The sequence below is a fragment of the Kogia breviceps genome, chromosome 4 (assembly GCF_026419965.1).
Source record: "Kogia breviceps isolate mKogBre1 chromosome 4, mKogBre1 haplotype 1, whole genome shotgun sequence".
Taxonomy (NCBI): Eukaryota; Metazoa; Chordata; class Mammalia; order Artiodactyla; family Physeteridae; genus Kogia; species Kogia breviceps.
Window position 1 is genome coordinate 105,106,409 of NC_081313.1, and position 24,307 is coordinate 105,130,715.

The following is a 24,307-nucleotide window of genomic DNA, read 5'->3' on the forward strand; positions in this document are numbered from 1 at the left end:
TCACATAGTTGAGTGATTTGCCCAGGGTCACAGGGCCAGACTGTGGGGCATGTGAAGGGAAGGACACCTCATTTTTGGTCAAAGCCAGAAGTCCTTGGCCACATCAAGCTGCCTCCTTGACTGAATGCTCATTCCCCTTATGGAAACCTGAAAACACGGGGCTCCCAAATCACAGACAAGTTTCAATAAAGAAAAAGGCTGACAAAAGTCTTTCTATTCCTCCTGGGTATACACAGTCAGTCTGAAGGCCTAAATCATGGAAGCACTCCCTCTAACTCTGTTCTCATTGGAGATGACTCTCAAGGCTTTGCAGCTGGTTGAGTCTGCTCTGCTGTTGAATGGGTGGAGCAGATAAAGTCAGTGTTCTGGCCTGATTCCTCAGATCTCTCCTTACTGTTCGTGTGCGCCAGTGGGTATGATTTGCTTTCAGCGGTTGGGACTGTGCCTTTTTTTCTCAGGTGACGGCCCTGACTGACAGATGTGTCAGTACCTCTGGTTGGATGACTGTGAGGCAGAGCTAACATTCCAGAGCTCCCCTGTAGGGTCTGGTGAAGTCACTCCGGGAGTGTCTACCTAAGATCACACCTCTGCTTGATTTCCTGCCCTTCCCAGTCCTGCTTCCCTCAGCCCCTATCAGTGGCCTCTGGGAGGTCTTCCTGGATAAATCACTTGCCCTTGAATCCTTGTCTCTAATTCTGCTTCTAGAGACTCTGACCTAAAATAGAGTATCAGAATTATATTCTAGAATCTTTCAGGTGCCCTAGTTTGGTCTTTATTTTCACATCTTTGATTAAGCAGTTTTGATGTTTATTAGTTGTCTGACCTTAAATTATTTAAAATCTCCGAACCTCTTTCGGCATCTCTAACACGGGGATAATCACACCTGCCTCTCAGGGCCATGGTAGGGATTTAATGAGATAAGGTAGGTGAAGCACTTAATATTTATAGGTGGTGTTCAGATATTATTACCTATTCTTCTAATACTTTGTGTGGAAATTTCTCTAGTGACATTGGGTCAAAGTTACAGAATAATTTTACAATGGTACAGCCTTGTATCTCTGTGAATTTCATAGACTTAGAGACAAAAGCTGTTTATAGCATATAATCCAGGTGTCTCAGGATTTAGCAGCTGCTGATTGCAAATGCAGTCACATCATATTAAACCCCAAATGTCAATAGCAGCAAGCAAACCCCCATTTGACTCAAAGAAGCCCAGTCATTTATAGAGCCCCTCTGAGGGGTGCTCACATATGTCCACAATTATTCCACGCTGCTGTTTGCTGAGCCTGGATTTACAGATTTATGTCCCATCCTTTGCACAGAGTTGCTGATCCCAGCCTACTGCTTTTCTCCTGTCAGCGCTGTCAGGTGCTGCCAGGGAAGATGGAGAGCCCCACGCCTAATGTCATTTTCACAGTGGAGCAAACCCGCTGCCCCCTAAGGCCTAAGATCCTCATTATTGTTTTTGTGAGGATGGCAGGATCTTTCTTTTTTATTTTTTGTGCTCAGCTGGGAGAGGTATGGACAGGTTGCTTGAGCCCTCTGTGATTGCTGATAAAGTTCATTCAGCTGCAGATGGTAGTGCCAGGACTTGACAGCAGCCAGGCCCTATAATATGCACAGACTCTGGTAAAGTTGGAAACCTACTGCCCCCAGCATGAAGAATCAGGAATCTCTCCACTGTGCCTCAAGGTCGGGACCCCGCTGCCCACCACATCTGATAGCCACCAAATGAACAGAATGCTCCTTTTTCTTTGTGTGTGAACGTTGGCAGGGTCGGGGATGGAGTGAGGTACAGGGGTGGGAAAGCAGGAACGGTGAAAAGTACCCATAATGAGTTCACCAGAGCCAAAAGAGTTTCAGAATTTATTTATTTATTTATTTTTGGCTGCACCGGGTCTACGTTGCTGTGCACGGGCTTTCTCTAGTTGCGGCGAGTGAGAGCTACTCTTCCATGCGTGGCCTTCTCATTGCGGTGGCTTCTCTTGTTGTGGAGCTCGGGCTTTAGGCACGTGGACTTCAGTAGTTGTGGAGCACGGGCTCAGTAGTTGTGGCTTTCAGGCCCTAGAGTGCAGGCTCACCAGTTGTGGTGCACAGGCTTAGCTGCTCCATAGCATGTGGGATCTTCCCGGACCAGGGATCGAACCCATGACCCCTGCATTGGCAGGTGGATTCTTAACCACTGTACCACCAGGGAAGTCCTGAAAGAGTTCCAGAATTTTTTAATATTTTCAATTAACACACAGAACCCTTTTCTCCTCAGGATAAACACATGCTGTCAATCTCCTTGAGTGGCAATGAGTTCTTGAACCTGCCACCACCTATAACCATAATCACCTGTCCCTCCAAATTCAAGCCCTGTTGCTGGTCTTAGAGCACAGATAAAGCAATTACTATTTAAAACCACAAGTGGCTGCAGCAGCTTCAGCCTGTAAGTAAGTAGCATAATTTCTCTCTGGAGTAGATAGCCTTTTATTTAAGCAAAGATGAGGGCCGCGGGGCATGATCTGGAAGGAGGAATTGAAACAGAGAGATAGCTAAACCCATCAGCATAAAAAATAAACAAGGATTTTCTGGGGAGAAGAAGCGAGAAAGGAGAAGGGAACAGGAGCCTCAAGGGAGGTGTGGAGACCATGGGTGTGGAGGCCATGGGTCTCTGAGAACGGCACGCATTAAACATCACCAGTGGCCAAAGGATGTTCAAAGGCAAGTATGTTTTATGTTTCCTTTTACGCTGCTTGCTCTATGCTGAAACGTAATTGCCTGAGGTGAGGCCTTGTGCCAGTGGTGTTTCTGGGAAAATCAAGGGAAAGAGTCTGTGTTACTGATCTAAGAACTAGAACGCAGAACAAATGGAGCAGCCCTGGGACTGGCTGGGGAGAGAGACAGAGAACTTTTACTATGGAAAGGAGAAATCAGAGGGAGAGCCTCTGGGGAGTCATGGAGCCTGAATTTCCATTAACCATAGGGAGGGAGGGTGTCAGCCCATTTTATGTAATTCTCAGAGGACAAGGTGACCTCAGCTAATATCTGGATGACAGCCTAACTAACCCTGCTTGTCATCTGACTGTCACCCACCCCAGCCCATTGAACATGGCTGTATATGTCTGATTCCCAGTTTGTTTCTAGGTTTTTGCCCTGTACGGAAGCTTCTCAGATCCCAAATAAGTCACTGGATGCAAACGGCTAAGTAGGAGGAAAAGCGTGTGTAACTGATATGATGACCAAGCAAGACTCGTGGGGTGTGATCATACAGCAACTTTATTTTGTCTCCCACAACCATTGGAAAAAATTTTTTTGGTTACCAAATACAATCTTTATTCAAAAAATCCAGCTCATAAAATAACAAACACTCCAAGCTTGATTTGAAATCAAATCTTCTCACTTCCCCAGTTAAGCCTGCAGAGGTGGGGAGCTGGGATCCTTGCCACCTCTTTGCTAGAATCTGTTTCTGCTCTTCCAGGGCTTGAATACAGTAGGGGAAGAGCGAGAGTTGTTAATTGGGGCACAGAAAAGTTCTCACGTGACCGAAATTGTCTCGTGGGTTGGGTTTGTGGTCTGTGGGCTGGGCAGCCGTTTAACTTAAGCTTTAGTTCTTTGGAGAACCCCATCACCACAGGCCTTTCATCTGAAGCTCCCTTGACCCAGGGGGAGGCATCTCCATTATGGCCAATTGCTTCCTCCTTCTGCAGCCCCCAGACATATTGCAATGTCCTTAGCTTCTCGCCACTAGGGCCTCGCTGCCCCTCTGGGAAGTCTCACTGGACAGAAGCTGACTCCATGTTCATTCTTTGTTACGTGACCCACTTCTGCCCATGGGAAATACGTGTCCATTTGCACCCTTGACAGACTCTGAGAGCGTAGACTGCCCCATACACTTATTCTTTGGCTCATTTGTCAGCTCATTTTAAGTGAGAGTCAGACACCAGCTCACGTGTTCTTCAATTGCTCTCCTCAAGTATATGTCGCCAACCCTTCCCAACTTTCCAGATGCAAAGGTTGCATAGCACACTTCTCTTCAGGGAAAACCTCTTTCCCCACGTCCTCTGAGTCCAGGTGTTTTTACATCCTCTATATAAATGAAAAGTCTAAGATTTCTCACCCGTACTTGTCACCAACTCTGACCTTTCTGCATGGAAATATAAAACAGTTTGGATTGTAGGATGTTGACTTTATGCTGTGGCTGAAATGTTCCTTCAGAATCCCCATTGCTCCTCTTTGTAATCTGACTGGCATGAGGGCCACCCACCCATCAGACATGGTGGTTTATGTCTGAGTTCCAACAGGATGATGGTTCAAGTCTTTTTTTCCTCAGGGAACTCTTCAATCCCAATGACAATAAGCGGATACAAATGGTTAAGGGGAGGGAGGCTATTTCCTCAGTCATTCCCCAGAAACATTTGGGGCTCAGTGCCTGCCTTACTGAGCCTCCCTGTGACAATTAAAAAATGTCCAATTGTTCTCCTTTTTCACTCTTGATGGAAGGACAGAAAGTGCTGAAGTGAAGGTATATCAGGATGCTTTTCTCTGACTGCTTTTGAAAATTTTTTCCTAAGTCTCATATAATGAACCTCACATGTTAGGATCTAGCAGAGTTTGGAGAAATACTGTAAGTCTATGTAACCATAGAGCAAGGTAGAAAGTGATTTTCACCACTCTCTTGTTCTTCTCATCCTCTTACCTGGAAAATACCCCTTGATTCTCATTCAGACTGATCTTTTCTCATGTAATGTAGTGGCCTTCATTTTGAAGTTTTGAATTGAATATGATGCTTGGCTTAAAAGTTATGTTCTGAAGGATATGAAAGTTACATCAAATTACAGATTTATTTTGTGCAATGTGGTTGCTCGTATTGGTTGCCTGAAGCCAAAGAACCATGAAAGGTACACTAAGAAATAGGGCCTATGGTTTTGCCAATGTGTCATTTGAGATATAGCTCTCCTCCTAAGTTGACCAACTAGGTTGAAATTAATGAGGAAGGTGGTGTGTGTGTGGGGGGGTGGGTGGGTGTTTGTGTGTGTGTGTGCATGTGCATACATTTCATTCACCCAATCAATTCCAGTGAGATAATACAGAAGTGGCCATAAGGGAGAAGAAGTAGACAATGGGCACAGATAACCTCCTGTTCCATTCAGCGGTGTTAATTAGTAATGAGCATAATATTCATTTTTTTTTTTTTTAAAGGTTAGGCAGTGTAGTTTAGTAAAACAAAGAAACACCAAATGGAAACCTCGCTGCCATTTACTTAGAATCTGAAACCTTGGTTGCTAGTTCTACCTCCAGCTGGTACTGGCCATAGGACCCTAGACAAATTACTTCTTTGAGCCTCAGGTTTCTGCATCTATAAAATGGTGAAAAACCTATCTATTGTGTGGAACTGTCACTTAAAGGAGACACTGTTCAAGAAGTTCTCTGTGAACCGTACAGTGGGACCTGGTGTGATGAGTCATGGCCAGGTGATGGTTGAGTTGACTGGAGATGAGGAGATCTGACACCCGCAGCTCAGGGCCTTGAATCAGGTTTTCAATTTCAATTTGAGTGTGAACCCACTGCCTGTGGGTTCACACTCAAATTGCACAAAGCCGCAGCACAAAGCCAGGGGCAGATTTGACAGTGATTTGTTTAATTTGATTGATGAGTGCTGCAAAACTGGGTCATTCAGTCTGCAAAGTATCTAGGCTATAATGATCTGATATTGACTGTCTACATTCATCAAACTAAGTGGATAATTAGCATATGACTTTGTGATGTATAGACAGTAATTGTGGCTCTTTCTCAATTAAACATCTCATTCAAAGTGGTGACTTTGGTTGTCACATCTGTGCAGATGGTTTCCACATTTGTTTGTACCTCCAGCTCTGGCTTCTTTCTTAAAAAACAATTTTATTTTTCCATCAGTCACCAGGCATCTTCTGTAGCCTCTCTTCAACATATGGTCCTTCCCAAATCTTCCCTCCATCTGTAGTCCTCATTTCAGCCAGTCTCAAACCCTCCATGTTAACTCTGACCCCTCCCTACTCCACCCCTTCCACATGCCATCATATGCCAGACTCTATCAGTTCTACCTATGAAATATCTTGAAATCTTTTGCCTTCTGTCTAATTCTGCAGCCTTGCTATCCTATGATTTCATCAAGGCCCAGCCTGTGATTACAGAAACCCTGTAATTGGCCTCCCTTTTCCGGGATTTTCTCATTCCAATCTATCCTATACATTAACCCTCTCATCTTTTCTTTGGCTCCAGAATCCCCTGGAGGATTCTCACTGCCTAAGCAATGGAGCCCGTAGCCTTCCACCTGGCCTTCTCAGCATGGCAAGGCCTGGCTCTAACTGGTCTTTCCAACGTCATCATGTCCCACTCCCCTTCCTGTCCAGTCCTGAGCGTTCTATCCCTGGTTCCCTGTGCTGACTCATGGCCTCCCAGATGCTGTTCTGTGTTCACACAGGTCCCTTCTCTGGAAGATTCCTCCCCTCATTCTAGCTCTCTAAACCTCACTCCAAATGCTACCTAATTTTCAAAGGTCGTCACATACCTCTTCCTCACTGCCTTCCTTTAGGTTCCTGTTTAGAAAGAATCTCTCCCTAATCTGTACTCCAGGCATGTTAACAAGATTTGCCCTACTTTCTCCTCTCTAGACTGTAAGTTCCTCCAGGGCAGGATTTGTGTCAGTATTTACCAGGGGCCCCAATCTTGCCTCTAATGCTTGCTTCTTAAGTAACTGTTGAATAGATGAATGTCTGTAAAGAAAGCAAGTTTTCCAATATATTTGTTTCTTACTTTCTTGTGTGGGAAGCAACTTCTTATTTGAATATTGTAAACTCATGTGCTGGAATGTTTTGAGAATATGCAATATGCTCCTATGGCTTTTTTCTTTCAGATAATGTAGGTCCTTTATCAGTGGTATGTGGCACTAATTATAGGGAAGAGGAAAGGAATTCTGGAAAGTAGTTCAGTGAAGAGGAAAATGAACATGAAAATTCTAACTATAAATGGAATAAATATGTTTGCTGAGAAGGTTTTTCTGTAAAAACCTGAATGAACTTTTTGGACAATCCAATAATAATTTAAAAAAGCAGCATCTTTGGGCTTCCCTGGTGGTGCAGTGGTTGAGAGTCCGCCTGCTGATACAGGGGACCGGGGTTCATACCCCGGTCTGGGAGGATCCCACACGCCACGGAGCGGCTGGGCCTGTGAGCCATGGCCGCTGAGCCTGCGCGTCCAGAGCCTGTGCTCCACAGCAGGAGAGGCCACAACAGTGAGAGGCCTGCATACCGCAACAACAACAACAACAACAACAACAAAAGCAGCATCTTGGAATTTTTTAGGAGAACTTGTAAGAACTGTAGAATAATCAAATCATTGAGAAATTGGGCCAGACTTTTCCTAGAATTCTATAGCCCACTGGATCTGACAAGAGAGGAAAAATTGGCTGTGGGGCTGGGGAAAAGGACTAATGGAGACAAATTACAGGAATGGTAATGGTTTCACCCCGAGGATAGATGGATGGTGTTTTAAAAGACCATCATGTCATACAGATGGTGAACTGCTATTGTCACTCCCTTCACACTGGGGAGCACAGTGGAAGAGAATATGGGCAAACCCAAGCATTGCATTTTGATGCAAAGGGTAGGATGAAGGATGGGATAAGTCTTGAGGATGGAGGTAGCATTTCATTTTGACACATTTCATAGTAATACAATAAAGTGTGCCTTTAATGCTTATTTTTAGGCTCACCAAAAGAGCCCAAAGTCATGAAAATGTCCTGCATCAAGATCTCTCTAGGAGATCTGAGTTAGAGCTTTCTGATGATGCAGTGTGATCAGTGACTGAAGGAGAGCCTGATATATTTAGATCAATGCTCAGTATATTACTTTACACACAATAGGCATTAGGTTAAATGCTGTTGGGTGAAAAACCAAGATTAACTCTTAAATATTCACAAAGGTTCAGATGTAATTCTGCCTAAAGTCAAGAGGATGAACTCCATGTAGACAGAACATCTATGATTTTTAAGTAACTTTGCTATTTTCAATACATGTATAAACGTAAAAGTAAAGTTTTGTGATTAAGTTCACAACTCAAAAAAAAAAAAAACTCAAAAAACTTTGGGCTTCCCTGGTGGCACAGTGGTTAAGAATCCACCTGCCAATGCAGGGGACACAGGTTCAAGCCCTGGTCCGGGAAGATCCCACATGCCACGGAGCAACTAAGCCCGTGCGCCACAACTACTGAGCCTGTGCTCTAGAGCCCGCAAGCCACAACTACTGAGCCCGCATGCCACAACTACTGAAGCCCACACGCCTAGAGCCCATGCTCTGCAACAAGAGAAGCCACCTTAATGAGAAGCCGGCATACCGCAATGAAGACCCAACACAGCCAAAAATAAATAAATAAAGAAAGAAATTTAAAAAACAAACAAACTTTGTGGAACTTTTGGTACAGAAAGTGTAGAGACTGTAATTATGTAGCCTATTGGGGTCCATTCTCGTTGGGGAATTGATTCCACTGTAATGGATTTTTTAATTTTACAGAGACACTTTGTAAACTAAGATTGGGTTTGTTGGTCCTAATAGGGCCAAATTTAATTTCAGGCTCTCCCCCCTCTCTTGTGTTCTCCCCACTTATTAAATGCGTGGGCTCAGGTTAAAAAGATAATCAAAGGACCAAGGGGAAGATGATATAAGGTCAACATCTTCTCCCCATTCCCACTTTCAGTTGCTTTCCAGTCTACTGAAGTTGTTCTTGTCAAGGCCACTCCAGGTGGCTAGATCCATTGGCCAATTTTCCTCCATATCTTACTTGACTTCTCAGCAGTATTTGACACAATTGACATTACCTCTTTCATGAACTATTTTCCTCATTTTTCTTTCAGAACACTTTTCCTCCTACCTCAGGGGCTGATCTCCCTCAGTCTCCTTTATTGGATCATTCTCTTCTCCACAGCCTTGAAACATTAGTGGTTCCCACAGCTCAGGCCTTAATTCCCTTGTCTAGCTATAGTCACTCTCATTTCCATGACTCAAAACCATCTATTGACTGATGACTCTGAAATATATATATCCCCAGCCCCGTCTTCTTCCTGAACTCTCTTGACTTATATAAGCAACTGACTACCCCACATCTCCACTTGGATCCCAATAGACATATTCACCATTTTCTCTGTGTTCTAACATAGATAAGTTCAGCTATTTTTACTTGCCTTAAAACTTTCAAGCTTCTAATTAAGCATATAAATGTTCAGAAGTACATATAATTATCATAAATACTGCAGTTTACTACATTCAAAAGAAGTGACTTGTTTAACCTTATACATTGTAGAAATTATAAGCCTAATTTTAAAATGATTAAGTAAATATCAGAAACCAATACCATTCTTAAAAATAGTTGCTACCTGTCTTTCACTGTCAGTATCCACATTATAAATAGTGGTGTGATTTTCAGGTGATTGCTGCATGCTTTCTTATTTATCCATTAGAGTGATTATGTTCCAACCCAAATCCAGCTGAAAACCAATGGAGTTTGCTTATGTAATTGACAATTTATGATTGTACAGCTTTTTACAATTTTTCTCTTATAATGTATCCCTTGAGATACACTGAGAACACTGAGTGAAATAAGGCAGGTATCATTTTTTTTCCTGCCAAAAATTGAGGCTGAAAGAGACTTGGTGATTTGTCCTAATCACACAATATAAATGTTATTGTTGCCTTTTGAACGCTGGGTCATCTGACTGCCAACTCCATTCTTCTCCCAATACCTTAAGGTATTTCCCCTTCAAAGTAACATCCACAAAGTTTTTCAGGCAAAACACACAGTAAAGTCATGAGAAGAAGGATCAATTTTTTAATTTGTAATTTTCAGGGATTATCCATACTATTAAGAAAATTGCACTATCCCCTTGCCATTTTTCCAAAGTGAGCAACCTGCATTAGATATTCTTCTCTGTTGATGTTTCCTAGTTTTAAAAATTATCTTTAATTATCTAAAAGATAAACAAATAAAATGGAGAAATAGAGAAAGAAGCAAATAGCATTAACTCTCAAATGAACATTCCAAATGAAAAGAAGTGATTTTCCACACACATTTGGGCTTATATTCTGATAAGCAGGAGATCAGTGTTCAGCTTCATGCTGTTTTTCTGAAGCCCCTTTATTTATTTTTCATTAATCTGTCTCCCTTGTGGGCCTGGTGCTCAGTAATCTGCTCATCTCTAGCGTGATCCATACTATAATCCATTGCTTCTCCTTCCATGCATTTTAATGAAGCCATTTTTACCTCCTTTACATAACTGCTGTCCTGATTTCATACTACAACATAACCATTCATTGTCACATCATTGAAAGTAAATCTTTAAAGAAATAACTCAAAAAAATGGGATGGATACAGATTTTTGATTCTTTTTTTTTTTTTTTTTAAGAGAGCTGTGTGAACTCAGCAGCATTTTCATCATTTTGTCTTCAGTAGATGCTCAGGGTTTGAAATAGATATCCCCTGAACACCAATCCAAGTGAGAAAAACATTGGCAGTCAGAATCTATGTGCCAGAGCTGCTGGGTTCCTCTGTCCTCTTCATGCCCCCTCACTTGGCTGGGTGCTCTGAACTCCTGCCCCCTGCCCTGGGCTGCCCTTTTGGGAAGGCTTCTGTAGCTGTGGAACCATAGAAGACCTGTGAAAGAAGTACTTGCTTGTCATTGCTGTTTGGCTTCCGTCTTCCTGCTAGCTTGTCTTGCTCCTCTGTTTCCTGCCCATTGTTCTGGACTTGGACCTTCTGCTCTGCTCTGCTCACCGCGTTTATGCGTTCCAGGCCTGTATTTGTCTGCCTGGCTTCTGACCCTTGCTCCCTGTGTGAGGTCTGATTCATGCTTGCTCTGACCCTGGTGTCCTGGCTAATGTCCTCTCCTGACTGTTCTCAGGAGATCAGGGTGCTCCTTGTTCTGAACTTCACCTTCCATGTCTCACTTCAGCTTGTCTCTCCCTCCCTTCTCAATCTTGCCTTGGATTTCTCGGTCATTCATTCATTCAACAGCCAACTACTAAATGCCCAATGTGTGCTGCTGATACAAAGATAAATAAGACAGGCTCTGCTTGTACAGAATTCACCAACTAGAGGATAAATTGGCCCCAAAAGAGGCAGATCCTGAGTTTGTGAAGCTTATGTAAATTTGGGAGCCCTTGTTATGAAAAAGAACGCAAAGTTATGAATACATACTTAGGAAGAGGCCTTGGAAAGGGTCTATGTGAGCAAGATCCCTGAAACTTTATTACATAGTAAATTCATCTGTGTGGATAGATAATTTTTAAAAGGAGTTAAGTTCTGGGGTAGAACTATGCAGGGGACCAAGGAAGGGTGAGTAACCTACACCTGGATGTCAGGGGTGGCTTCCTGGGGAGGTTACCCCCAGTGAGTTTTATAGCTGAGTACTATTTACGTAGATGAAGAAGAGAGGGAAGGAGAAAGAGGCAGACAAGGCCTTGCAGGCAGAGGGTCCAGCATTTAAATGTAGGCTGTAGTGAGTCCTGGATGCTCCCAGCAGCTCTATTTTGCTGGAGGATCAAGTGAAGTTGGAGAAGGCAGTTGATACTAAAACTCTGAGAATCTGTGCCACAGTAAGGCTCTTGGATTTTTCCTGTTGCTTAGGTTTTAATCTCAAACAAACCTCTCTGGCAGGAGAATATGCAAGTGTGTGTATCAGTTAGGAGATGTGGCAGTTGTTCAAGCAACATGTGACAGAGTTATGAACTAAAGCTATAATAGCAGGAATAGAAAGAAGAGATGGGTCAAGATATATGTGGAAGATTAGATGTAGGGCCAGTGAAGAGTAAAGAGGAAGCTTGGGTGAATGTGAGGATGGCAGGACCATCATATGAAAAGGGGGTAGAGAGGACAATGGTTTAAAGGGATTTGATATGTTTAGTCTTAGGGCAACTCATTGGAGGCGTTCTTTTAACAAAGTCATATCTGAGCCTGAGGCTGGAGGAGTCATGTGGGTAGTAGGTGCAGATTAAAGAAGTATCAGCATATAGGTAGTAATTGAAAGCAAGGGAATGAATGAGCTAACTCAGGTAAGTGTGGAGAGAAAGAAATGGCGGGTGGGATCCCAGGAAGGACGCTTGGGAAGGTGTCAGAACAAGCTGTAGGGAGGCCTGAGGAGGTTGGGAGAGTCCAGTGTCGTAACAACCAAAAGAGTAAAACATGTCAACACGCCAAATGCTGCCATCTTGCAATAAGAAGACTGAAAAATGGGCATTGGATTTGTTGACAGGAAGTAATTGGAGATGAGGATGAGAATAGTGATGAGAACAAGCCAGGTTTCAATAGGCTGAGCACTGGATGAGAGGTGAGGAAGTAGTTATGAATGTGGAACCCTGGGTGGAGATTTTTGCATGAGAAAATCATCCAGTTAGCTCCATTCATTAGCATTAGGTCCAGTCACTAGAATCTAAGGGACTTCTTTTTTTTTTTTTTTTTTTTTGAGATGAGAGATACTTGAATGTATATTTAAGATGGGAGAGATGCTTGAGCATTTTTATAGCCAGAGAGTTTAAATATTCAGAGGCTGGGATAGAATGTGGGATGGAATAAAGCCTTGTTATCTGTGACCCTGTTTGCTTGTTTTCCTTGGGAACTCCCACTCCTGATCCTATTGCTCCTTCTGAGAGATGAAAATGGTCCCTTTCCAAGGGGGCTAATACAGATCTGGCTGATTGGTCTTCAGATCTTTTATGTTTTCTGTCAACTCTGAGGTTCAGTGATTGATTTATTGATGGTCCAAAGAAACATCAGTGTATTTGTCAGCCTACAGTGGTCTTGAGTCAGGCCACCTTGGAATGAGAACAGCAGAAAGCATAAAATGGGGTGAAAAGGAATTATCCTGACCCTCCAACATCCCACTCCTTTGTAATCATCGTCCCCTCACTGACTGGGAAACAGTTGTCTGGTAGGGAACAATTTGCTTCAAAGGGAATAGCATTATCTAGGGGTAGAAAAAAAATCAAGAAATGGTCAGTTTGCTCTTGCTTCTGGAACCTCTGATTTAGGCCATTGTTAAAACCACTGGTATCCGTTCTAGAGGCAAAGGAGATCAAAAGCTACATCCCAGAGGCCATCTCAAAGCCATGAAACTGAGATCCCACTTGCTAGCAGCTGAGAGCAGAGCAAAGTTGGGCACTGACAATAAATGTGAAAATGCTTTATAAACCAGAACATGCTCTACAAATGCCAGCTATCACAATCGTTTCTGAAAGCTGTTTGCAGAAATATTTGCCTGAAGACCCCATAGTACTCAAAATAAAGCAACAGTAACTCAAAGGCAATTGTATTCCTTTTTAAAGTATATGTTTTACTGCAGCATGAGAAACTAAACCTCATTTTCTGCTTAATGCCCACTTGACAGACTTGGTGGAATCAAAGAGCTGATCTCTCACGTATTGCCTAAGTGTGTGCCGAAGTGGGCATGCTAGCAATAACCAAACACAAAATGAAAAGCACTTTGCCACGGCGCTCCCCCCGACCCCCTGCCTTGACTGCTGTTTAAATGATAAATATCCAGTAAAAACCACAGCACTAGAGCCCAGTTAGTATTAGTGTTAAAAAGACTTTCACCCATTTCAGGGAGAAAATGTGTATATACTACATAGTTATGATCAAGGGAATGATGAGCTATGGGCAAATAAAAAATTAAAAAAAATTAGGACTCATGGTAGGTGACACATTTATCATTAGTACTCAGAGATACCCTGAAGTTAAAATAGGAACATTGTCTTGTGTGATCTGATTTTTAGAGACAAGGGAATCCAAACGCAGTTACTCTTTCCCAAACTCAATCATCCATATCTTACTTACTGAAACCTGAATATGTATGATGATGATTCTATTTCTCTAATTCAAGGCTTTGCTCCTTGCTAAAACAAATTCTTGGGGAAAGCAGCATTTAAAAGTTCTCATCATTATCCTCTAAATGTGAATGAGTTTCTGTTTTTTTCTCTTAAGTAGGAGAGTGTTGCTTCCTAAGTGGGGGTGAGACGGGGAGAGGAAAGGCGAGGAGCAGCCCATGTTTCTCTTCACAGTTTGCTTCGGATCAGGGCAGCCTGAGGAATTATGGCAGAGCTAGTGGTAATTTACCCATATTCATGCATCCAGCCATCCATTGGATATCCATCCAATATCCATCCATCTCTGTGGCATTAGAATCCCAGTTTTCATTTTGAGTAGACACATATTGAGCAAAAGAACATGTTTCTAAATTTCTCTGCATCTCACTCCTTACAGCTAGGGGTGGCCAATAAGATATAGGAAGAAGTTACATAGCAGAACTTCCAAGAACATTTCTTAGAAAAGTGATAGGACCCTAAAAACATTTTTTTTGCCTTCCCAGCTCCTTTATTTTTCTTTCTCCTAGGAATGCAGATAGGATGGCCTATAAAGGGCTAGTGCTCTAGCAGCCATCTTGTAAGTATGAGGATAAGGGATAGCACCGTCAGAAGAGAGAGTTGAAGGGAACCTGGGTTCCTGGTGACAAAAGGGAGTTTCCACACCAGCCCTGGACTGCTCACCTTTGGATTTCCATTACATGAGAAAGAAATAAATATTAGTTAAACCACTCTTTTTTTCAGTTCTCTGCTACTCACAGTTGAACTCAATTCCTATCTGATGCAGATGAACATAGATTTTGTAGTAAACACACACTCACACACACTCACACACACTCTCTCTCACACACACACACACACACACACACACACACACACACACACACACACACACACACACATATAAAGTAAAATTAAAAAACCCTGGGCAGAGTTCTGTGTTTACCTTTGGATTCCACAACCAAAGGTAGATAAAAACAATTTGGTAACCTTTCAGAGAAGACCCTCCTCCACACACACACACACACACACACACACACACACACACACACACACACACGCACAAATGCATTACCTTGTCTAAATACATTTATCAAGCATGTGATTGATTACCTGTAGTATTCTACTGAGTTTCACGATAGAACTATTTCTTGTTTTCAGGTAGTTTACAATCTCTGATAGATCACACAGATGCAGGCATGAGAAACTATTTGAAAAACAATACCTGCAAAGACAAGTTAAAAAGACTAGGTAGATTTGAAAAGAATATAAAAAGTGATATAAAATGTCTATTCAAAAGGATTACTGTGCAAAGAATTTTGACCTGGCAGTTCACATATCATGTAAGAACAAAGCAAGTGGGAATGATACCGATCTAGAAAGGATTTTAAGTGAAATGGGAATTCACAGGTGGATTTATTGAGAAGCCAGTGAAGCTCACCCTTCATGGCCCCTCATTTGCATGCAGTTCAGATCACTGTTTCTTTCCAGTTCAACTTCCCTTGTGTTACACTTCCCCTTGTGTTGGATGGTGGAGGAACAAATGAGGCATCTCTGGGATCCAAATAAGAGGCAGTTGAGATAAGGGTGCCTTTAGTTTGCATTTAGTGGGACATAGTTATGAGGGTCACAATCACTTCTGTGTGTAGTAAGTTATTCCTAGCCATCAGGAGTAGGAATGGCTTCCAGAAATACTCCTGCTGCCCACAGTGGCATCATGACATGAAGGTGCAGGGCCAGAGGTCACATAGTGATATGAACTTGTACTACTACAGCTTTCAATGCTGGAAGTATGTGAACAGTAGAGCAGAACCATGTTTGAAATGCACAGAGCCAGAAGCTACTCTGGAAAATTCTTTTAATCATCTGATGTATAAAAATTTTTTATTTTTTAAAATTGTGGTTAATTAGACAAAACAAAATTTACCATGTTAACCATTTTTAAGTATCCAGTTCAGTGGCATTAAGTACATTCACATTGTGCTGCTATTACCACCACCCATCCACAAAACTCTTTTCATCAAGCGAAACTAAAACTTTGTACCCATTAAACAATAACTCCACATCCCCCCTTCCACCGTTCCCAGGAAACCACCATTCTTTCTGTCTCTGAAGTTGACTACTCTAGGTACCTCATATAAGTAGAATCATATAATACTTGTCCTCTTGTGAATCATATAATATTTGTCCTCTTGTGACTGGCTTATTTCACTTAACATAATGTCTTCAAGATTGATCATGTTGTAGCAGGTGTCAGAATGTCCTTCCATTTAAGGCTGAATAATAGTCCATTTTATGTATATACCACATTCTCTTTGTCCGTTCATCTTTTGATAGATACTTGATGTCCCTCCACCTTTTGGCTATTGTGAATAATGCTGCTATGACCATGGGTGTACAAATATCTCTTAGAGACCCTGCTTTCACTTTTTTGGGGTATAAGTGCTGTGTAAAATTTTAAGTGGAGGATGAGGTTCTCATTGATGCCTAGTTAAAATGGACATTCTTGCCTCTAGAAATTCTTTTATAATGCATTATATGTAATTATAAACACACCACACATACAGTCTTTCTTTTTTGATGGGGATTGCACAACTTAGAACCTATCAGAATTTCTGTACTTGTTGTCACAAACCTACAATACGACTACAAAACGGCCACAATGCCTATTTGTGAACCCATGTTTCCTGCATCCCAGCTGTCAAAAAAATATTTTCACCAACCATATTAAAAAGACTGATTTATCTTTCTATTTTCCCTATAAAAGGTGTTATAACATCATCCTTATGAAGAGGCAATCAAATATTATTCAACCAGTTAATGTAGAAAACAATTATAATAGAGGTGTGTCAGGTAATTAAGGAGTAAAACATATTTTGTTATTTTCCTGGACTTTGTGGTGTTTTCGGGTTTTGTGAGCTTTAAAACATTTGTAATTTGTTATGCTCATCTCAGTCTAGATAAATATTCACGTTCTTACCTAATTTTGTATGTGTAATGTTGTATTCCTTTTCTCAAAAAGGGTGCCCTGGTTGTATATGTTTTGGGCTCCACAAAACCTGGATCTGCTGCTGTGGAGGTCACACAGACCCCAGTGCCAGGCCCAGGAGGTCTCAGTTTCTTTACCTCCCAACCACTAGATGTCTGTCCTGGCTTTCTTGTGACCTGGTGCCTTGTGTGGGGAATGTCTGAGTGGGGCATTTGGGGCCAGGCTGAACAGAGCATTTGGCACCCATGGGTGCTTGGTCATGAGGTGCTGGGTGCCCACAAAATGTACTTCTCTTTAACCAACCACCAGGAGGACCAACAGAGGAGGGCAGGTAAGGGAGGTTCATGTCTAACTGAAGGCTGGGCAGTTGTGGTAATGACTTGGCTCCCACTAGCTTCTGTGAACTCATAGTTATCTTTAAATTCCTGGGCAACTTCCTCAGGAGAGGTTCACAGACTCTTTCAACAACCCCTTCCTACATGGCCCCTACCCAATATTCCTGATTTCTTTTTAGTCTGGAGGAAATCCCCCCTCTTTCTTTGAGTTTTTATCAGAGGTACTCCCTCATTATGAACATCTTTTCCCTTGTTCTTTAAAAATGGACTTTTGGTCCCCTCAAAAATAGACCCTGGAATCACTAGCAGCCCCAAATCGAATTCTCCTATCCTGGGGTGGCAGGTGGGGCTATTATTCTTCAAGTCCTCCCAGGAGGATAAGAGAAAGTGTATGTATTCTATCCCTTTAAAGCAGCAAAGCAAGGAAAGAAATACCACATGGTTAAGTTGCCTTATTAACAGAACCTCACTATTCATATCCTGGCACATATGTGATAAAGATTAATAGAATTTCAGAGTTGTAAGTGAGCCTACAGATCCTCTTGTCAATGATTTTACAGATGAAGCATGTACAATTCCTAGAGGGTAAATGATGCAGCCAAGGACGAGGCTCTGTGAGCCACAGAGCCAGCCCCACACCAGACCGCTTCGTCTCCAGTCCTGTGTTTTCTCTCTGTCACATTCACGTTAGATATGGTGAGGAAGTTTTAAATAGAGTTGTTGAATGCCATGTTAATACTATTTTATGAAAATGGATTTAAAAGTTTTTGCTGGAGGTTGAAAAGAAAAAAGTTCTCGTTTATTTGAGTTGGCTTGACTGTGACCTGCCTGAAGGCTTCAGAAAAGGCTAGATGAATTTTCAAGATCATTGTAGCTTTAATAGTGTATGATATTCACTCATCCATCCTCTTTAGCAGGAATTTCTTGAGGCATCTTCTATAAACAGAGCACCATATTGTGCACACAGAATAAAACAGTTATGGGATAAAAAATGGAATGTAAAACATGGTCCAAGCCCTCTGGGAGCTTAATATCCAGTTGAGGAGCAAACACTGTGCCCACCTTCCTCCAATATACAAATGCATTTAGTATTAGTACATGGCACTTATCAAAATTATGATACAGAGAATTGAGCACCACGGCATCTGTGTGGACATGAATGTTTGCTGGACCAAATTCTTCTCCTTAAATTAAGATGAGTGTCAAGATTGTCTTACAGTTATTTAAGAATCATAAGCCATTATTTTGAGTGTTTCCCAAGGTAGGACATGCTTCCTTTCACAACCATGTTGAGGCTTGGGTGCATAAGTATGCAGATGTCCTATGTGGTAATGCATCTCCTTGATAGGGTAGGCCCTACAAACAGGGAAGCTAACACAGGAGATGGCTAGGAGGAGGCCAGTGCTCCTGCTTGGGTCAGAGGAAAGAATCAGGGTAAATGTCTTGAAATTAGGTACATTCTTTTGTCTAGGATTTTATCCACTATTTGGGGAGGGGAGTGGCAAGCAAAATTATGGTATTTTTGTCTGCAATCCTCAAAGCAACAAAGCAAACAATATATATATTTTTTGAAACATACATTGATTTCCCCCCTCCTTGCCCTTGCCCCCTTTCAAGCCTCTAGGCAGTTCTGGGCTCCCTACTAGAAGATTCTTCTAGGCTGGGGATATATGTGGGGAGAGATAGAGGGAAGCTGATGTGAGAAGAGTTTGGTGAATTCCAGAAGGAGGGTCTCAGCATCTTCTTCCTGAGCAGAGCCCCAAGGAGATGGTAAAAGAGGAATCTGAGGCAAAAAGGGCCCTGTAACCGTAAGAGTCCTGAAGAGTTTGAAAGGCCACAGAGAGGTAGTGTCTGCACAGAGTCCAGGTCTACAGGGTATGGACAGCTCTGTAGGTTTCTGTAGGTTTCCATGGCCTAACCCAGCAGAGAATCACAGAATAGTAACAATGTCTACATTTGTGTCATGGAAGTAAGAGACAGGGTCGCGGATGTCCCAGCTATGCATGCATGTACTGCAACCAAGGACCAGATGCTTCCATTGCCGAAACTTGGCTTGACATTGACCTCTTGGAATTTAGACACAACCCCAGGGTGAGGGTCAGGGTCTCCAACTAACAAGAGAACTTCCTGCTGTCTAGGTGGGGCAGGGGGAATCAGGCCTTCTAAATAGAAATTAAGTTTTACTGTAGAAGAAAAGTTTATTTCTGGCACCCCTGAACTTACTCAGTGAGATTCATATCCACTATACCAATTGGTTTTTCTCTGTAAAATATGTCTTAAACAATTACTCTTGTCTTTGTTTAAACTGTTGAAATTTCACAGGCAGGATTCAGATAAAAATTCGCACAATATTCCTAAAACTGCTTGACTCCTTGTGGTTTCTAACCAATTTTCTGGTAACCGTGCAGAGCTTAGAAACATCAGTCTAAAAATTTGACATGACATTTGGCAGAAATAAAGCCTTTAGCAAAACCCACCAGAGGCATCCTTCCTCTCTGCTGGGAGCATTTCTGGGAAGGTTGTTATGGGCCTATATACGTTGAGACTCTCCTGGAATTTCAAAAATGTGAAACTGGAACTTATCAATGCAGTGTTAGCTAAATTCTTATGTACTGAAAACAGTACCACCTCAGCAGAAGGCAGAAAATGAAGGAATAGAATATGCCCTAAGCCAAAGCACACCAGCTGCCTATTTGTTGGGGGGCAGGGAGGGTGAATGGGGAGTGAGTGAGTGACCAGAGGCCAAGTCCTATAAAACCACCTAAAATTTTATGGCCAGGAGGCTTCTGGATGGCTGGCTTTTAGATGAGAAGCGAGGACGGGGAGGCCACTTCTCGAGTGTAGATCAAATGTTTTAGATGCCAACAGCACTTAAGTGATAGAGAGGTGGAAAGAAAGAAAAGATCAGGGATTCTACCCAGATTAAGTTTTGCACAGTGACTAGGGATCTTTTTTTAATTGAAGAGAAATTCACATAACATAAAATTAACCATTTTAAAGTATACAATTCAGTGACATTTAGTACATTCACAATGTCATAGGACCACTACCTATATCAAATTCCAAAATATTTTCATCACCCCAAAAGAAAACCCAGTGCCCATTAAGTAAGTGCTCAGTCCCCATATTCCCCTCTCAAGCTAATGCCTGACAACCACCAGTCTGATTTCTGAATCTGTGGATGTATTTTTCAGGATATTCATATAAATGGAATCATATAATATGTGACCTTTTGTGTCTGGCTTATTTTATTTAGTACATTTGGCTCTTGAACAGCATGGGTTTGAACTGGCCCAGTCCACTTATGCACATATTTTTTTCCATAAGTAGGTACTACAGTACAATACAACCTGAAGTTGGTTGAATCCCCATATGTGGAAACGTGGATACAGAGGACTGACTTTAAAGTTATACATGGAGTTTTGACTCCGTGAGGGTCAACTGTGTAATGTTTTTGAGGTTCATCCATGTTGTAGCATTAAAGTAGTTACCACTTGATATGCTACTTCTGATGGACCACGGAGAAAGTAAAATTTAATTGTGTGTCTATCACTGCTTTGGAAAAGGAGACTTAAGGTCCAGTTCATTTCCCCAAATAGACCTTTTCCTCTTCTGGATTCTTTATCCTCATGTGAAATGGACATTGGTTGTTTTCGATCACCCAGTCTCTGAGCCCCAAGGAGCAGCTCTTGATTGTGTGTAGGGAGGGCACAGCCTTTCCCCCACATAGCCTTTGGAGTTCACGTAATGCTGATCCAACCTCCTCACTTTGGAGTGGCCACTGACCTCAGGCTGTCTAATAAGGACTTTCATCCTATTTGCCACAGTTCAAGATGGACAAGTATTCCAGTTTTGGGGATGCCACTTGGAACTACAGAAATGTGTTTCCTTTCTGTTGGACTTGAAGCTGAGTCAGCCTGCCAAGTGTCTCCATGTAAAGAGCCAAGCCAACACAAAAGAAAGCAGAGGGAAAAGAAGGTGTGAGAGAGCTGAAACCTGGGAACATTGTTGAGCCACTTTGTCCAGTCATGTTTAATTAGTTACAAGACTTTTTGCCTTTTCTTATAGCAGTTTAAATTGGACCTGTCACTGCAAGGCATGGGCCTAACCACACTCACCTAGGGCTGGGGCAGTGTGCATCAAGACATTCTATCCCCATGCCTATTCTATCCCCATCCCCATGTGTTCTTTGAAGTGAGGACTCCAATACTCTTCTTGGTTTGTGTGGGTAGTGCTTTACTCTGTCACAGCAGTACTGGAAAAGTAAAATACTATTTAGTGTTTTGCTATTTACCCACCTACCTATTTATATCTATCTCTCTCTTTACTCATAAGTATTTTTACTATAAGCTCATATGAAAGAAGAAATCTGAACTTTTCCTCTTTGGTTTCATGACATTAGATCCTTGATAGGGTTACTCTTTTTTGTTCAATACATTGAAGGATGAAATTTCATTCAATAGCAAAGAAAAAAATGTGGGTCATTTTACCAATAAAAAATCTTGAGGAATGACATTTTATATCATCAAATCTTTCTGATTCAAGTTGTCATAAGCACTGTAAACCGAAAAAAAATAGCTTTCAAAAATTAGAGTGGCTTTTTTCCTCAGTCTTTTTAGATTCTCATGTTTCACAGTAATAAAGATGAAAACTTTGTATATTCCCTAAAAACATTCTCCTCTCCAACACAACTCAAGGTTTTAAGATAAGCTCCCAACTAAAATTTGGTAAAAAATAACCAGGAGAGAAGTTTCCTTCCATTTTTCTCGTTTGCTTTAATTGAAAAAAAAGAAGATAAATTATAGGGGAATAGTCCCAAGGGCATATTCTTTTTGTCAAGTATCTCTCTTTTCATTGCAGAGATTCACTTCACCATTGGGCCTTTTGTGAAGAGCACCAGAAATGAAACAGCTTCTTCAAAAATTATCTTGGCATGCAGAGGTTAATGAATTGATTTCTTTAACGATTCCGATTTTACATTAAAAAAACGCTAAATAATCTGGTTGAATATTGTAATAGGTTGAATTGTGTCCCCCAGAAAGATATGTTAAGTCCTAACCCCTAATATCTCAGAATGTGACGGTATTTGGAAATAAGGTCATTGCAGATGTAATTAGTTAAGATAAAGTCATGACTGCTGTCCTTATAAGAAGATGGTCTTGGGACTTCCCTGGTGGAGCAGTGGTTAAGAATCCGCCTGCCAATGCAGGGGACACAGTTTCCATCCCTGGTCCAGGAAGATCCCACATGCCACAGAGCAACTAAGTCCGTGTGCCACAACTACAGAGCCTGTGCTCTAGAGCCCGTGAGCCACAACTACTGAGCCTGCAGGCCACAACTACTGAAACCCACGTGCCTAGAGCTCGTGCTCTGCCACTGTAATGAGAAGCCCGCGCACTGCAACGAAGACCCAACGCAGACAAAAAATAAATTTAGGGCTTCCTTGGTAGTGCAGTGGTTAAGAATCTGCCTGCCAATGCAGGGGACACGGGTTCGAGCCCTGGTCTGGGAAGGTCCCACATGCTGCGGAGCAACTGGGCCCGTGCGCCGCAACTACTGAGCCTGTGCATCTGGAGCCTGTGCTCTGCAACAAGAGAGGCCCGCTTGCCGCGATGAAGAGTGGCCCCCGCTTGCTGCAACTAGAGAAAGCCCTCGCACAGAAATGAAGACCCAACACAGCCAAAAATAAATAAATAAAATTAAAAAAAAAATTTTAAAAAGATGGTCTTGAGAAAGCAGTGGCAAGTAGTGAGAACACCATGTGACAATGAAGACATTGGAGTTATGTGGCTGCAAGCCAAGGAACACCAAAGATTGGTAGCAAACCACCAGAAGCTAGGGAGAGGCGAGGAGGGATTCCTCTACAGGTTTCAGGGGAAACAGGGCCCTGCCTGACACCTTAATTTCAGACTTCTGACCTCCAGAACTGTGTACAATAAATTTCGGTTGTTCTAGGTCACCTAGTTTCTGGTACAATGCTATGACAGTGCTAGAAAACTAATACATAATTATTTTTATATAATATTACTATTTTACAATGATAGAAAAGAAATAACACCATAAATAAGACCCCTACCTCTATCAATTTCAAAAAACCTTGAGCTCTTTGCCACGTCTACTGTGAGAATGAAGACCATCCTAAACAATTGGACTGTTGATAATCCCAGAAAATGTCAACATCATTCTGAAGGGATGCAGTTATTGTGAAGGGTCCCAGAGGAACCCTGGGGAGGAACTTTAATTACATCAATGTAGACCCAGTCTTCTTGGAAAGAAAAAGAGAGGCTCTGGGTTGATAAATGGTGTCTTAGTCAGTTCAGACTGCTCTAACAGAATCCCATAAATTGAGTGGCTTATAAACAACAGAAATTTATTTCCCACAGTTCTGGAGGCTGGAAAGTCCAAGATCAAGGTCCTGGCAAATTCGTTTCTGGTGAGGACCTACTTCCTGGTTCATAGATATAAAGTCACTAATCCCATTCATGAGGACTCCACCTCTCAAAGGCCCCACCTCCAAATACTACCACACTGAGAATAAGGTTTCAACATCTGAATTTGAGAGGAACACAAACATTCAGTCTATAGCAGTGTGGAAGTAGAAAGGAACTGGCTACATTTCAAGCTATCTGTAGTTCATATACAGAACATGATCAAGAGCAAGATACTGGGCTTCCATCACAAGATGAGTTATGTATATTCTCACTTACCCATCAATGTTGTTATTCAGTAAAATGGGTCTCTTACTGAAATAGAATTTGTTGAGTGAAAAATACATTCGTAGGATTCGGATGAGGCCAAGGCATTGCTTGTTCAGTATTTCAAGCCCAGAAAGATGAGTTAAATCTTGAATGAAATGGTGACTTCATATCAAATTTAGCTACTTTGATTCACTCACAACAGTTAAAAGCAAGGATAACAGAAACATTTTGGATGGTACATGTTTCTGAAAAAGGAATAGTTCAGCAGGCTGATAAGATCTAAGAGTTGTCCAGCTATGGAAACCACAGGATGCTGGATGATTCCTAAGACCTATTTGTGAAACTTTAAAGATGCAATAAGAGCCCTCTATTGATTTGGGGCTTTTTTCAGAGAGAGAGAGAGAGAGAGAGAGGGCT

At 41.9% G+C, this 24,307-nt stretch overlaps 1 protein-coding gene and 1 pseudogene across 5 annotated transcripts in view; both read left to right on the forward strand.

The window, feature by feature from the left end:
• MEGF10 (multiple EGF like domains 10) overlaps positions 1-24,307 on the forward strand; it is a 376,760-nt gene that overhangs the window by 67,987 nt on the left and 284,466 nt on the right. The gene's annotated exons all lie outside the window — the stretch shown is intronic.
• LOC131755722 (large ribosomal subunit protein uL6-like) lies at positions 23,319-24,173 on the forward strand (annotated as a pseudogene).